Source organism: Camelus dromedarius, chromosome 15 (genome assembly GCF_036321535.1).
Source record: "Camelus dromedarius isolate mCamDro1 chromosome 15, mCamDro1.pat, whole genome shotgun sequence".
NCBI lineage: Eukaryota > Metazoa > Chordata > Mammalia > Artiodactyla > Camelidae > Camelus > Camelus dromedarius.
In genome coordinates this window covers 50,493,360-50,508,492 of record NC_087450.1, presented here as the reverse complement: position 1 = coordinate 50,508,492, position 15,133 = coordinate 50,493,360, and the positions used below count along the sequence as shown (strand labels likewise).

Below are 15,133 nucleotides of genomic sequence, written 5' to 3'. Positions count from 1 at the left end.
TCCCGTTCACCCTCATGACCTAATCATCTCCCTAAGGAGATGCCCCACCTCCTATCACATCACACTGGGGTTGGGATTTCAACATATGAATTGGGGAGGGGGACACAGTCAGTCCATTGCACTCTTCTGCCCAGATGTCCTCCTTCTTCTGCCTGGTCTCCAGCATGACTACGGCAGCAGCCCTTTCTCTCCCTCCCTTCATGCATTCCTGTTTTGCTTGGTGCCACCAAATGACTTGCACTGAATTGATTAGAAGGGGAAGGGAAAAGAAAGAGGAAGAGAAACAGGAAGAGGTATTGTTTCTTTATTTTTAACATCTAATATGTCTCAGCAGTGACCATTTTGTGTCCACTTCTGCTGGTACACAGTGTGTCAAGTTGCCTTTTATTTCAAGAGTATCTCCTTGCATGATTTGTCCAGTTCCACGGTTTTGTTTTTCTTCTTTGAGGACTGCATTTCTGTGCTTGTTGCATCTCTGCTGTCTGTCTTTTCTATCAATGTCTTTATGATTTAAAGTCTGTATTTCTGTTTCATTTTCTATACTTGTTTCATTTTCTATACTTGTTTCATTTCTACCCTTAAGCTCTTTTACTCTGTTTTCTACTGTATTTATACCCACGTACACTTGTACTTTTGTTTGATTTCTGTGATTTTTTTTCTTGCATGTTTTTTTTCTGAGTTCTGCAAGTATGTGAGATCAAGTTTTTTTCTTGTCTTCTCACCATTTCCTCTCTGGGACTACATATTTCTTTTATTGATTCTTCCATATTGAGGTTATTTCTTCATTAAGTCTTTTAATGCAGTGGCCAAATGTTTCATCAGAATGTTCATCTATTTCATGGCAACATTTTTGGTGATTCTTTGTAGCTGGTAAGTTTAGCAGCAATGTCCTGCCTTTTTTTTTTCCTTTGAATTAATGCTGGCTGCCTTTAAATTTCCCTGGTTGACATATTTGTTGGGGTTTGCTTCAGGGGACAAAGTTTTGCTAATGTTTTTCTCATATTGGTTCTTACTAGGTTGTTTCACTTCCCCCCATCCTCCTTAACTATCACAGCTCTTATAGTGTGTGTAAGGGATATTCATTTATCACCTCAGCTTGAGCCTCTTACCTAAAAGAAGTCTTCGTGCTGAGGTTTCTGGGATCTGTTCCCCTTGGGCTGTTTTGCATTTCACTTCCCTACTCTACCCCAAGGGGCTTTCACAACATATTACCTTTGTAAAGATTATGAAGTGAATTTTGCAGCTTTGGGGAACCTTTATGCATTTTTGAGTTGTGGATCATATGTCTTGTAGTTTGGCTGAAAAAGTTTCTATTTATTTCCATTATTTATGCTAAAAGAAAACTCCTGTTTCTTTTGCTACAACTCATACTACTTCTGACACCAAATGTGAGAGATTTTCCACACCAAGTAATTCTCCAATTTTTGGTGGACAGCAACTGGAATTGACCTAATTCTGACACTAACTGCCTGGAATTAGCACAGTTCCGCAAGACTGTCCTCCATTTCAGATGCCAGTTGCAAGTCCCAGGTTGTCACCTGTACTTCTGACTAACGGGCTATAAACTGGGGGTTCCCACAACCCCTTCCTTGTGTTTGATAATTTGCTAGAATAGATCACAGAATGCAGGGGAACACTTATGTTTACTGGTTTATAATAAAGAATATAATAAAGGATACAGATGAACAACCAGATGAAGAGGTATATAAGGCAAGGTCTGAAGGGCTCCCCAGTATAAGAGCTTCTGTTGCTAGGGAGTTGGGGGTGTGCCCCCTGGACCAGTGTAGGAGCTACCTGAAGCTCACACCTTAGGGACATTTATGGAGGCTTTATCACATAGGCATGATGGATTATTAACTCAGTCTCTATCCCCTGTTCCCTCCCTGGAGAATAGGGTTTGGGGCTGAATGTTCCAAGCTTCTAATCATAGCTTAGTCTTTCTGGTGAGTGGCCCCCACCTGGAGCCCCTGCATTAGGACAGAAGATGCTCCTATCACCCAGGAAATTCCAAGGGATTTAGGAGCTCTGCTAAGAGGCTCTTATCACCCCCACTACTCAGGAAATTACAAGGATTTTAGGAGCTCTGTGTCAGGAATGGGATCAGAGACCAAATATTAGAACAAAGATGCTCCACGCAACTTTATCACTCAGGGAATTACAAAGGTTTAAGAAACTTTGTGTCAAGGACCAAGTATTAGCAGAAGTTGGCAGCAGAGACCAAAATATGTATTTCTTGTTATTTCACATATTCCATTCTTCTCTTGCCCTTTCAGTGGTTTTACGTGGTTGACAGTTCTTTATATTAACTTTCTCCTGTTAATAAAATTGCTGATTAGACTCTGACAGAAACATATGGCTTCTGGGTTCTGTGAATTAAAAATAAAAAATGTTCCTAATTTCTCATAGTCCTTCTGGGATTTTTGTTTTTACATTTAAATCCTTGATTCATTTGTTATTTATCTTGGTAAAAGTTATAAAATACAGATATATCTTAATATTTTTTTCCAGATGCCTACCTAGATGTTTCAACACCATTTACTGAATAACCCATCTTTTCCCCAGTTGATTTGAAATATTATTTTTATCATTAACCATATTTTCCAGTCTGCAGTTTGAAGCAGAACCAGACCAAGGGCATATCTGTTGAACCCCAACGACTTTTAGGTATGAAAGCAAAACTAAATGGATTGTTGTTTCAAGCTACTGAGTTTGAGATGATTTGTCACATAGCATTATTGTGGCAATAGATTACTGATACAATTCATGTATTTTATAAAATGACACTTTCTAATTTTTTGATATTAGTATATTAGAATGTGATTTTGTTCTAAGCTGAACTCTCTTTTAATAATTATTGGTTCTATGCAGACAATCATATTGCCTACGAATGATGACAATTTTGTTTTTTCTTCAATTATTGTAATTTTATTTTTGCCTTGCTACACTTGTTAGACTTCCAGTACAATGCTTAATAGAAGCAGTAATGGCAATCATTCTCACCTCATTCTTTGAAAGGAATATCACTAACATTTTGTCATTAAGTGCATTGTTCACTGTAGTTTTTTTGTAGATTCACATTATGATATTAAAGCAGATCTCTTCAGCTACTTTCAGTTTTTTTCATGATTAGTGTAAAACTCTAGCAAATATGTTTTCTGCAGCTGTTGAGATAATATTTTCCCTTAATGTGTTAATATGGTAAGTAAGTTATAGTAATAGGTTTTCTGAAATTTAGACATCTTTGCTTTGATGAGATAAGCCAATTTTATCATAATAAACAAAATTGTTGGATTCAATTTTCTAATGTTGTGTTCAGAAATTCTGCATGTAGATTCATAAATGGGATTGATTCAAAATTTTTTTTTCTTGACCTATTTTTATCTGATGGTGGTAAGACTATTCAAACCTCATCAAATGATTTGGGCAATGTCTCCACTTTTTCTTTTCTCTGATAAGTTGCAGAATATTAGTATTATCCGTTCTGTAAAATTTGGCAGAGTGCTCCCATAGTCATTTGGACCTATTTTTTTTTTGTTTTTTCTTATAAAATTGTTAACTTCTGATTTAATTTATTTAATGATTATACCATACAAGTCGTCTGTTTTTCCTAAGTTTCAGATTTGTTGAAAAAGTAGTAGTGTGAGAACTCTCACTATGTGAGAACATAGTGTTCTCTAACTCTCTTTTTTTAAATTAACGTCTTTGTATTTAATTTTTTTTAAGTCAAAATATTACAGATCTGGGTTCCACTTCTTCCCACTTCTCTCTCTTCTGTCCCGGAGAGAACCGCTTTTGACTCTTGCAGCTGTGAGTTCTTCCTTCTAGCATCCAGACTTCTTTTTCCTGTATGAGTATATCTTTGTCTTTTGATTCTCCCATTCTTTTATAACTTTTGCACATGGTCTTTTTAATCCATTTGGATCTTTTTAATGACATAAAGTAAGGGAATTAGCTTCTTTTTTTTATTGTGTTCAGCGAATTGTACCAGAATCATGTACTGAAAAGTCCCTTCTTCCTTGTAAATCCATCTCCGAGTGTCCACTGAGTCTGTGCTTCTCACCATTGCTCCCAACCAATTACTGAGTAAGCAGGGATACCACATCAGGCCCATTCCTGGGGGACACGGGACTCCTGGAAAGGTGACTTTGGTCTGAGACCTCCTCAACATCCTTGCTCAACTGTCCTTCTAACTGCATTGCAAACTTCCACCCAACTTTCCTTCCTTGCTTGCCTTTCTCCTTCACTCAAGGTCAACATATATCATGGGCTGACATCTCTTCCAGCCTTTCCTGACTCCCTTCCCATTTGCCTTCTCTGGGGTTTCCCCTGATACGTTTTTACACACTTAATCTTGTCTTGGTATCTGCTTCTTGGGGGACCTGCAGTAACAGATACATGCATTTATTGGGACAAGAGCTATGTAGAGACAAGAGAACCTCCAGTTATGTTCGGGGATCTGGGACAGAGGAACCTGTGCTTACTTCCAAAGGGAAGACCCAGGAAAGCACATCATGTTACAGAAGTTCCCCACGCAAGACAGCATAATGCAGCATAAAAATGTAGAAATGCTGGCACAACATGTTTAGGCAAAGTGCCTCAGGAAATCCTCTTTGGTCTCCTGTGGCTCCAGAGTGGTGCTCAGAGTATCAAAACATTCCCCATGCTCCTTACACCTGTAGCAATGCAGTTCATCCTTTAAGGTAGAGCAGACCCCAACAATGGCCATGGAGGATCTGGACAAAGTGGATCCCCCCAGTCAACAGAGCCTTTAGCAACCAAAGTGGCTCATTTGAAATTTATTAAGTAGCACTGTCCACACTAATGAAGCTGCCACTGGTCACCATACCTAGAACTGTCACCACTCACACAGGGTTTTCTGCTTCTTCAAGTCACAATTTTCTGATTCACAAGGTAAATGCAAGGGGGAGAGAATAGCTCAGTGGTAGAGTGTATGCTTAGCATGCACAAGGTCATGGATTCAACCCCCCGCACCTCCATTAATAAATAAATAAACCTAATTTCCTCCTCCCACCAAAAAAAGGTAAATGCATCTGATTGGCAGAATCAAGGCCATGTGCCCATACCCTAGCTGGAAGGGAGTCTGAGGAAAATTTTTTAGCTTCTATGGTGGGATCTATACAGAATCTACTTCATAAGGTGACAGCCTCCTTAGACATAAAAAAAATTCAGATATGGGCAGCCAAAAATAATGAAAAATGTCATCATACTAGACATTTTCCTTTTTTTTTTCTTTTCTGAAAAGAGAATCTTTTTTTTTCTTTCCAGCATTGTTTGCCAGGTGTTTTGGAGATAGTTGAACTCCACACTTAATGTATGAGTTGCTCAGTCATATCTTAAACTTTCAGAGAAGAACAGAGATCACTGAGAGGATCCTGAACTCAGCAGACTGTAGTGACTGGATATAATCCTTAGTTGTTTCCCTTTGGGAATAGGATAAGTGTATCAATTAGCTTTTGCTGTGTAACAAGTTACCGTAGTGTGCAGTGGCTTAGTGTAGTCATCATTTATTAATCAGTGATTCTGTGGGTCAGCAACTTGGGCTGGATCCAGTGGATAGTTCCTTTGGGCTTGGCTGGGCTCATGCAAGCTTCTGTGGCCTTCCTCCAGGTTGGGAAGCCTTCAAGTCAATAAACCCCCTTCACATTTTTGGCTGTTGCCTGGGAGAACAGGACAGTTGGTTTTATGTCTCTCACCATTCAGCTCATTTACCTGCCTCATTCACACGGTTGATGTCAGGGTTCCAAGTGGAGCGAGAAAGGGTAGTCTTCAACGTGCAAGCACTTTTTAAGATAGGGTTGTGTGTGTCGAGCAGTTGAGGGTTCACATGATAGTGGTCATTTACTTTTTTTTTTAAGCATCTTTTCATCTTTTCCTATAACAGACCTTGCTTGAATCAAGCTAAACCTCTCCATGACATAGTGATTTATCCAAAGGACAAGCATATCAACCAGACTAATTCAGTAAGAGTTATTCTCCAGCGTTTTTTCAAATTGAAGTTACGGGAGGAAAGTCCCTCTCCTTCCTTTTAAAATTATGATAATATGAGCCAAGAGCTGCCAGCAGTCATAATGACACTTTTGTAAGAGGCAGCCAGCCTAAAGAGAGAAAAGCTAACATATAGAGATTTGCATGAAAGAGAGATAGAAAAAGAGAAAGAAAGTGAGAGAAAGAGAGCTGAGGGAGAGTGAGGCAAAGATGGATCCATCCCAGCCCTTCTTGTTGTCTGGTTGTGTCTAATACAATGTATGTATATTTTTGCCTACAGTAGATGGAATTAACAGTTTCTGTCACTTGTAACCAAATAGTCCTGACTAACATGCGAACACGGATATCTTGTTGAAGAGGTGGAGAAACTAGGACAAGGAAGGGGTCAGTAAGCTGTGCAAAGACAAGATCTGGGTCATCGTGTCTTGTTCAACCTTGGAGGGTTAATTATACAAAGGGGGCATTGGTAATATCATATGAAGAGCTCCTCTGAGATTTGTAATTCTCCTTTTTACCCACTGTGTCAGTTCAAAGTGTGGTTGCAGATAATGGAAATGAGTCCAGGCAATTGCAGTAGAAAGAAGCTTAAAACAGAGAGTTAGGTGATTACAAAATTATTGGAAGGGTAGGGGGTGTAAACTGGAGGCTGAGCTTCCAGGAATGGCTCCCCTGTAACAATACCACAGGACTGTCCTGCCAAGGAAATCATTATCCCAGCTGCTGGCTTGAGGATATGCCGCCTTAACTGCAATTCACATTAAAAACATTGGATTTCTTGTCCTCTGTCTCTTTGCAACCACAAAGCTAGTCCAGCCAAGATTTCTGCTTTTGCAACCACAAAAAAAAATAAATACCTTCTTGACCATAATTGTCAGCAGAAATGCCAGCAGCCACAGAACCATGTACCCACTTCCAATCTCACTCCTTAGAGGCAACAACAGCTAACATTTTCTTCTGTATCCTTCCAGAAATTTCCCAAACATATATGCTTGTGTGTGTGTGTTTGTGAGCATGTGGGTAAAACAAATGGGATCACACTCAATATTGTTCTTGTTGCTAATTGATTTATAGGACCTCTATTGGATGCCTTTTATAAATGAAGATGAAAGAACATAACTGGGTCTCTTAAGCAGATCACTCTGAGCCCTAATTTTAACATGAAACCAGAATCCTTGGGAATAAACGACATATTTAGGAACAACATTAAAAATTAAAATAAATAATGGAAGAGGCACACAACTCCTTAAAAATCATGTCAAAATGAAGCATTCTTTTGAAAGTAAATTTTGGATTTGTATATACACACCTTTTTCATTTGAAAACAAAAAGCTTCTATAATTTATGAAGGTGAAATGTATATTTATCAATTTTTAAAAGAGCAGAATTTTATAGTTTTGTCTAAATGCCATTTCAAGAGTTACAAAGAGGAAATACATTGTTCTTTCAAAAACACAGTGTAAAGAATAAGACTAAAAACAGTTTTTAAATACCCTGCAATGTTAGAAACTAAAGAAAACCCTAAATATAAAAAGAAAGAAAACTGTCTGAATCTAAGAGTAAATGGCATTTATGTAGAGGCTTGATTTCACATAGGAGATATTTAGATCAATATGTCACCTAGTCAATGCCACAGAACCTGACTGTATAGAGTTCGGTGATGTAAGACAAAGGAAAGTCTAGATGATGAGAAAAGAACAAGGAAACACTTGGCAGAGAAGAGCCCGGCCTCAGCCTCCCTTCTCACTGGGTGCAGGCGTGTCCCGGGCCCTCCCACAGGCCCCGGGGATCGGGGATCTTGTGAGGCACAGGCCCTGTGAGGCCGGGTGAACCCGAGTTACTGCCTTTGTCCGCTGACCCTGCTCCAGGAGCCCCAGCTCTGTCTGCGAGTCATTGATCCTGGCGCCGCTCCCAACTGTTAATCATTGCAGCCCAGAGAGGGGCCTCTTGAGTGGGAACCTCAGACAGGGAGGGATTCCACCCCGTCTCTACGGGCAACCGGGCAGTTGTACAGTCTGCATCAGCTGCTTCGTGCTCAACGCTGGGAATGTGCCCCTGGCCCACCTGCTCTGGGGGTGTGGTGGGGCCCGACTGGGCGGCCCAGGAAGTCCGTGGGGCCAAGTGAGGCTGTGAGAGCAGTTTGGCTCAGATAATGAGGGGCCCCAAGTGAGGCATCGGGGCTTGAGTTAACCTGCAGCTTTGGGGAGGAGAGTGGTGCTTTGGAAGATGAATCTAGCTCCTTGGGCTGTAAGAAATGAGGAAGAGAGTGACTGTTGAGGGGACCTAGGGTATGGGGTGGCAGTGGTTATGAGGGGTGTGAACCTGGGACACACAGCAAGGAGGATGGGCCTGATCTTGATTGTGGGCGGGGAAGAGGATATGTCATCCAGGACTCAGGGTTTGTGCCCTGTTTGCAGATTGCATTCCCTGGGCTCTGAGACAGAGATTTGAATTCCAAAGGTTGATTGGGTATTTCTCTTGGGATCAATACCTGTAGAAGGGAAGGGAAGGGAAGGGAAGGGAAGGGAAGGGAAGGGAAGGGAAGGGAAGGGAAGGGAAGGGAAGGGAAGGGAAGGGAAGAGACGGGAAGGGAAGGGAAGGAAAGGAAGAAAGCAGGATTGGGAACATGGAGAAGTTGAGCGTCAATGCAGTCTCAGCAGAGCTCAGCTGACCCTACATGGATGACCCTGCAGAGTTGTTCTATCTCGGGCAAAGGGACTGGGCTTTGTGTTCGCACATTGATTGGTGTTTTGTTGGGGGTCTCCCTGCGAAAGACGTGAGCTTAGGTGAGGTGGCTCCCTGCAGCTTAGGAAATCCCTGAGGCAGACTATCAGCTGAGGCTTTCTGCCAGCAGCACTCCTAGCAGTTGGGGGAAGACACCTGTCATTCCGGAGGGGGACCTTGGTGGCCCATCACAGGGTCTCCCACACTAAAGGAACATGGTAGGGCTCGTAGGAGGAGTGGGTCTAGGGAGGGTGATGAGTTCCGTTTTGGACATCTTGAGTTTGAGACATTTAAGGGACAGATGGGTGGGGTATCCAGTAGAGAGCTAGATGTATAGGTCTATAGCTCTGGAGGAAAGTCAAGGACAGAAATACAGGTTTAGCAAAAACATCAAAGTGAAGTGGAAGTCAGAGGGACCCACGAGGCAGTTGGAGGCAGAGAGAGATGAAATTGGAGCAGACTCATTTGGCGGCTACTCCTCCAAGGGGCCTCACAAGACGAGACATCTGGACAAGTTCAGCCAAAACCAGTGGGTTCAGGAATTTCCAACTCAGTCGGAGCTCTTGAAGTTGAGTGAGAGCCCTGGTCACACACCAGACAGAGCTCTCGGTGGCTGATGTACAAATCAAGTGGAAATACTGACCGCATGGTGAGAAAGAGAGCTGCCCAGGGGATGGGGATGCTGACATGGGAGGCCTCTTCCCTTTGGTTCACCCCATCTTCCATGCCCTCCGCCGTCCATCTCCCTCTACCCATCCTTTGCTTTGAGGCCTTTTCCTCTCCCTCTCTCCCTGCTTTCTCTTCTCTGTCCAGTTCTCTCTCCTTCCCTCCCTCTGGGCCACTAGAGGGCAGCAGCTCACAGTCCAGGCCACAGCGTCCACCCTCAGCCTTTGCTTGTGCTCTGCCTGGGGCTGGGGCTGGGGCTGGGAGTGGTGGGGCGGGGCAGGTGCAGAAGCACCAAGGTTGCCCTCAGGTCCTTGGGGCTCCTCTCCCAAGAGTCAGGCCTGTACTTGTGGGGCTCTCCTGATGTGGGAGTTGCCATGCTCAGGAGAGGGCAGGAATTGCTTCTTTGCTGTGCTTTGTCGAAGCATAGGGACACAGTGGCCAACTGTTCCGCCTTGGACAGATGGAGACTTTGAGGCTCAGAGAAGAGCCAGGACCTACTCAAGATCTCTGAGTTGACAATCCCTGCTCCCTGCTCTCTCATGAGGCTGTAGGGACACAGAGCCTTAAGAAATTGGTACTGGTTCTTCTTCCCACCGTTCGTGTCCCAGGGTGTTCTTGAAAGGGTTTTTCCTGGAAATAACAGGCTCTAATACTGTCCAGGGTGTCAGAAGTCCAGGACCGGTCCCTGGGATACTCCATTCCATCTCATCTGGAAGCCTCAGCTAGGCCTGGCTGCCTGGGTGTGTGAGTCTCCACTGATTCCTGCAAGACTCCTTGTGACCACGGGTCAAAAGGGCTGCATCTGAGCAGTTCGCCTGGGCCTGCCTTCCTGAAAGCATGGTCAGGCTAAGAAAAACTAAGTTTTTCCAAATGAGAGGGCAATATGGAATGATCTGGTTGAGGAGGGGGCATGATGGGAGGGAATTCATACATACAACAGCAGGTTGGGGACCAGAGTGCATACCTGGGGTCAGGCCCCAGTTACAGCCCCTGCCTTTCCCCCCAGCTCCCCCTACCATACATGCATGCATGCACATACTCATACATACATGCACAGGCTGGCTTCACAGCTTAAGGGGCAGCCTTGGTTCCTTTGGGCTCTGAGAGCAGCCCTAATCGAGAGGAGTTTGAGACCCTGGCCAAGGAGTGCGGGGGCTTCAGAGGCAAGTCACGGCCCCTGACCAGGGTCCTGCAGATCTTCACACACTAGGGTTACTTTCTCTGAGCTCAACCACCATATTGTAGGACTAGTCCATCCCGCCTGCTTTGGCTGAGCTGGCACAGCTGGCTCTGTGGCCTCTGTTTCTTCTGAAAGGAGGAAGAAACCCAGGGAGTGGTGAGATCTGGATAGTGCTAAGAAACACCATTAAAGAGCAGCCCTGGCTGCAGCCGGGGAAGCCAGGAATGGAGCTGCAGGTGGCTGGCATGGGAGGTCTGTGACTGCACATGTCGGCCAGTTCAAGCCCAGGCTTTCTCATCCACAGTTCCATGACTGTCACTGGTCTCATTTCAGTAACAACTGTGAAGTCCCTGCTGGAGAGTTAGACCCAGAGTTTTGTGGATGTTTGCTTTCACGAAATTTCCTTGTTTTCATTTTTTTAAAAATTTGTTTAATTTTGGTTTTTCTTTACATTTACCAAAATGGAAGACATGTTATTATTCTAGTAGCTGCCCTGTCCTTCATAAGACTCCCTGCCATCTTCTTCTCAGAGTAGTGCAAAATGGGACCCTTGGCCTACTGAGGTCCTGCGTGTTTGTGGGGGATGAGGGTCGTACTCAGGGATCTTAGAGCAATGTCTTGGGTAACCTCTACTTTCTGGACGTCCTCTAGTTCTCATTTCAAGAGCCAAACCTGATGGACTCACCACAGAGCTTCTCCCGTAAAGAAGCATTCAGCCCGTGGCAGCCCCCACAAGGCCTCCTGCCCTAGGGAAGAAGAAGGACATGATGTAAGAAGGGTTCCACCCAGACTGGAGGTGGAAAGCTGACCTCCTTGGCCCAGAGGAATGTAGGAAGGATAACAGAGATAGGAGAAACAAGAGGCCAGATAAGTGTATTTGGACTTCCTCTTCCTGTCCCACGTCTGGTAGGGGAGCTATATAGATAAACAGATTAAACGGAAAACCAGAAGCAGAGGGGGTTTCTGCCTTGCTGTCTGTTTGGAACTATGGGAGGAGACTGGTGGGCAGGGTGACCCTGGCAAATAAGGACAGACCCTGCAGATGTCCACGTGGGAATAGTTGTTCAGGGGCAGGACCTGAGCTAGTGCTCCTCAAGTCTCCCTGTGGAACGGGAAGGATCTGGACATTACTGCGTGCTCCCTAGCAGGCTGCGCTCAGTGGTTGTGTGGAAAATCAGTGGGCTGCCCCTGGGGGGAGGCAATGTCGTGTGGCCAGAGTGGCTGGGGGCTGGCCCGCCCCACCTGAGCTCCAGGCCGGATGGAAGATGTGGCGGAGGTGTAGGCAGGCTCTAACCAGGGTTAATGGAAGTGGGTGTGAGTCAGTGAGGGGAGAACCCTAGGACCGGCCTGAGCCAGAACAGGCTCAACTCTCACAGTCATCGACCACAGAGGTGGATGCCCACCTGATGCCAACATCCAGGTGGACAAAGGGCATTGTTGCTGAGTCCAGGGGACCCAGGGGCAGAACAGTGTCCTTCATGCACATTTCTAAAGCCCTTTGCCCCCATTGCTATGTGGTCGCCTAAGACCTCACTTATACCCAGATGCCATTTGGGGAAGGAATAGAGTTAGAGAGGAAATGTGGACAATGTGGTGTTTATCTGAAGAGACTGAATTCTTTAAAGAGACTGTTTTGTCTAGAAGAGGTGGAGATACCATTCATAGGCAAGTTTAAGTTTTCCCAGCCAGAGGGGTGGGGTTATCTGATATCAGCTAAAGAAAATAAAAAGGCTACATTTCCTTTGCACAACTTAGTAAAAGCCTGCAGATTTGTGACCTGCCACACAGGATGGGCAGAAGGTCCTAGTCTAGAGGGGCAATCTGTGTTTTCCCCTGGACTGCCTTCCTCTATGTATGTCCAAATGAGGGAGTGTAAGTAAGATTTTACAGAATAATCATCTGCCAGCCTGTCTCCTCATCTCTAGATAACTGACCCCCCAAATCTTTTTTTTCTGTATATAGTTCTTTTTCAAGTGTACATTGTACATTTGAATTCTGTTGCTTTTCTCACTTTACTGCTTTTGTTAGGTTTTCAGGGAAGGAGATATGATAATCCTGTATCTTCTATTCCTAGTTCCCTTGGAATCTGCTTACAGTCTCTTTGTGATGAAAACCTTCTTTGGATCAACAGGTTGGGATAAGACCACCGAAAGGTCTCCACAGTTTACCCCATTCCACCTGATTGTCACAGCTTCTCTGGAGAGCTGGGTTCCCAACAAGTTCTGCCCTGTTGGGCAGGGGGCCTCTCAGATATTACTCCCACTTCTCCAGCATCTTCTCTGTTTATCTACCCATTAATGATCTTAATTCCTGCTTCCCAGAGTCATTGTGAGACTAAAATAAAGAAGCGGATGACATTACTATACATAAAATAGATAAACAACAAGGACCTACTGTATAGCACAGGGAACTATATTCAATCTCTTGTAATAACATACAGTGGAAAAGAATCTGAAAAGAAAAAATATATGTATGTATATGTATAACTGCATCACTTTGCTGTACACCTGAAACTAACATTGTAAATCTACTACACGTCAATAAAGTTTTTAAAATGAATTTTAAAAATTTTATTACATAACTTTATTTTTTTGTATATATATATTTTTTTTTATTGAAGTATAGTCAGTTTATAATGTGTCAATTCCTGGTGTACAGCATAATGCTTCAGTCATACATGAACATACGTATATTCATTTTCATATTCTTTTGCATTATAGATTACTATAAGATATTGAATGTAATTCCCTGTGCTTACAGTATAAAGTTGTTGTTTATCTATTTTATATATAGTAGTTAGTATCTGCAAATCTCAAACTCTCAATTTATCCCTTCCCACCCCCTTTCCCCCCTGGTAACCGTAAGTTTGTTTTCTATGTCTGTGAGACTGTTTCTGTTCTTTAAATAAGTTCATTTGTGTCTTATTTTTTTTTTTAAGATTCCACATATAAGCGATATCATATGGTATTTTTCTTCCTCTTTCTGGTTTACTTTACTTAGACTGACAATCTCCAGGTCCATCCATATTTCTGCAAATGGCATTATTTATTATTTTTTATGGCTGAGTAGCATTCCATTGTACAAATATACCACAACTGCTTTATCCATTCATCTATCAATGGACATTTAGGTGGTTTACATGTCTTGGCTATTGTAAATAGTGCTGATATGAACACTGGGGTGCATATATCTTTTCAAATTAGAGTTCCCTCTGAGTATATGCCTCATCAGTTTTTAATTGAAAACTGGACATTAAAATAATTTTTTGTTATTTTTATTACTTTTTTGTTTGTTTTGTTTTTGGGGGGGACGTAATGAAGTTTGTTTATTTATTTTAAAGGAGGTACTGGGTAGTGAACCCAGGACCTCGTGCCTGCTAAGCATGCACTCTACCACTGAGCTATACCAGCCGTCCCTGGACATATAAAATATTGTAAGGTGCCAACTCTGGAAATCAGATTTCTTCCCCTTTTCTAGGGTTTTTCGGTTGCTGCTTGTAGGAGTTGTTATTTGTTTAGTGACTTTTCTGAACTGATTTTGTAACGTCTATTTGGTTGTGTGTGGCCCCTAAGGTCTCTGTTCTATTAGCTTAATAGCCAGCTAATGATCTGACAGAGATTTCCCTCAATGCTTGACGCCAAACATCTAGTTTTTACAGATGGTCCCTCAGTACGTGCTGGGGGCAATCCTTCAATATTCAGCCAGGCAGTTCACCAAGCTCCCTGTTCTTCCCAGGACTCAGCAATCTTTCTTGTTTAAGCACTCCCCTGATTCTCGTAAACTTTTGAATTTTCCAGAATTCTGAAAAACTTGATTCTAACAGTTTTTTTGGTGGTTGTTAGTTTTTTCATTGTGTGTAGGAAAGGGCAGATTTTGGAGTTCCTTACTCCACCATTGACATTGCTGTCTCCACTGTGCCTATTTTGTATTAAAGAGGGCCCCCCAATTTTTTATGTTTCAAGCTCCACAAAACCTGGATCTACCCCTAGTTGGGGTTGTAAGAGGGGACTCAGTCAGCTTTGGGTATTATGAAAATGTGACCTTATTATGTGGTTACTCTTTAATTATTTATGAGCAAGCGAAGCTTCCAGGTTGAGATGACAGAGTTTTCATAAAGTTGGGGGAAGGGGACTTCCTCTCTTTCTGCACAGGTCCCAGCACCTCCTGGTTCCGCGTGGACTGGAAGCTTTGGAAACACTGGAGGCAGTGCCCTTGGCATTTGCACAGGAATAAGGTGCCCTCACTGGAGTGTTATGAGCATAGGGCAGTGCTTGGCAAGCTGAAGCCTATGAGACAAACATGGCCTGCTGCCTATTTTTTTATGACCTATTAGCTAAGAATGGTTCTTATATTTTTAAAAGGTGGGAAAAATTGAAAGAATAATATTTTGTGGCATGTGAAAATGATATGAAATTAAAATGTCATTCTTCATAAATAAAGGTTTATTGGAACACAGCCACACTCACTGGTTGATATGTTGACTATGGCTGCTCCCTTGCTACAGTGGTGGAGTTGAGAAACTGAGATCAGGACGGTACATCCTGCGAAGCTTCAAATACT

The 15,133-nt window shown here is 43.1% G+C and overlaps 1 protein-coding gene across 1 annotated transcript in view; it reads left to right on the top strand.

Annotated features, from left to right (window-relative positions):
- Positions 1-333: 333 nt before the first annotated feature.
- Positions 334-15,133, top strand: part of LOC105095727 (b(0,+)-type amino acid transporter 1) — a 28,307-nt gene continuing 13,507 nt past the window's right edge. The window contains exon 1 of the mRNA XM_064494708.1: positions 334-870. The gene's annotated coding sequence lies outside the window, so the exon portion shown is untranslated. The remainder of the gene's footprint in view (positions 871-15,133) is intronic.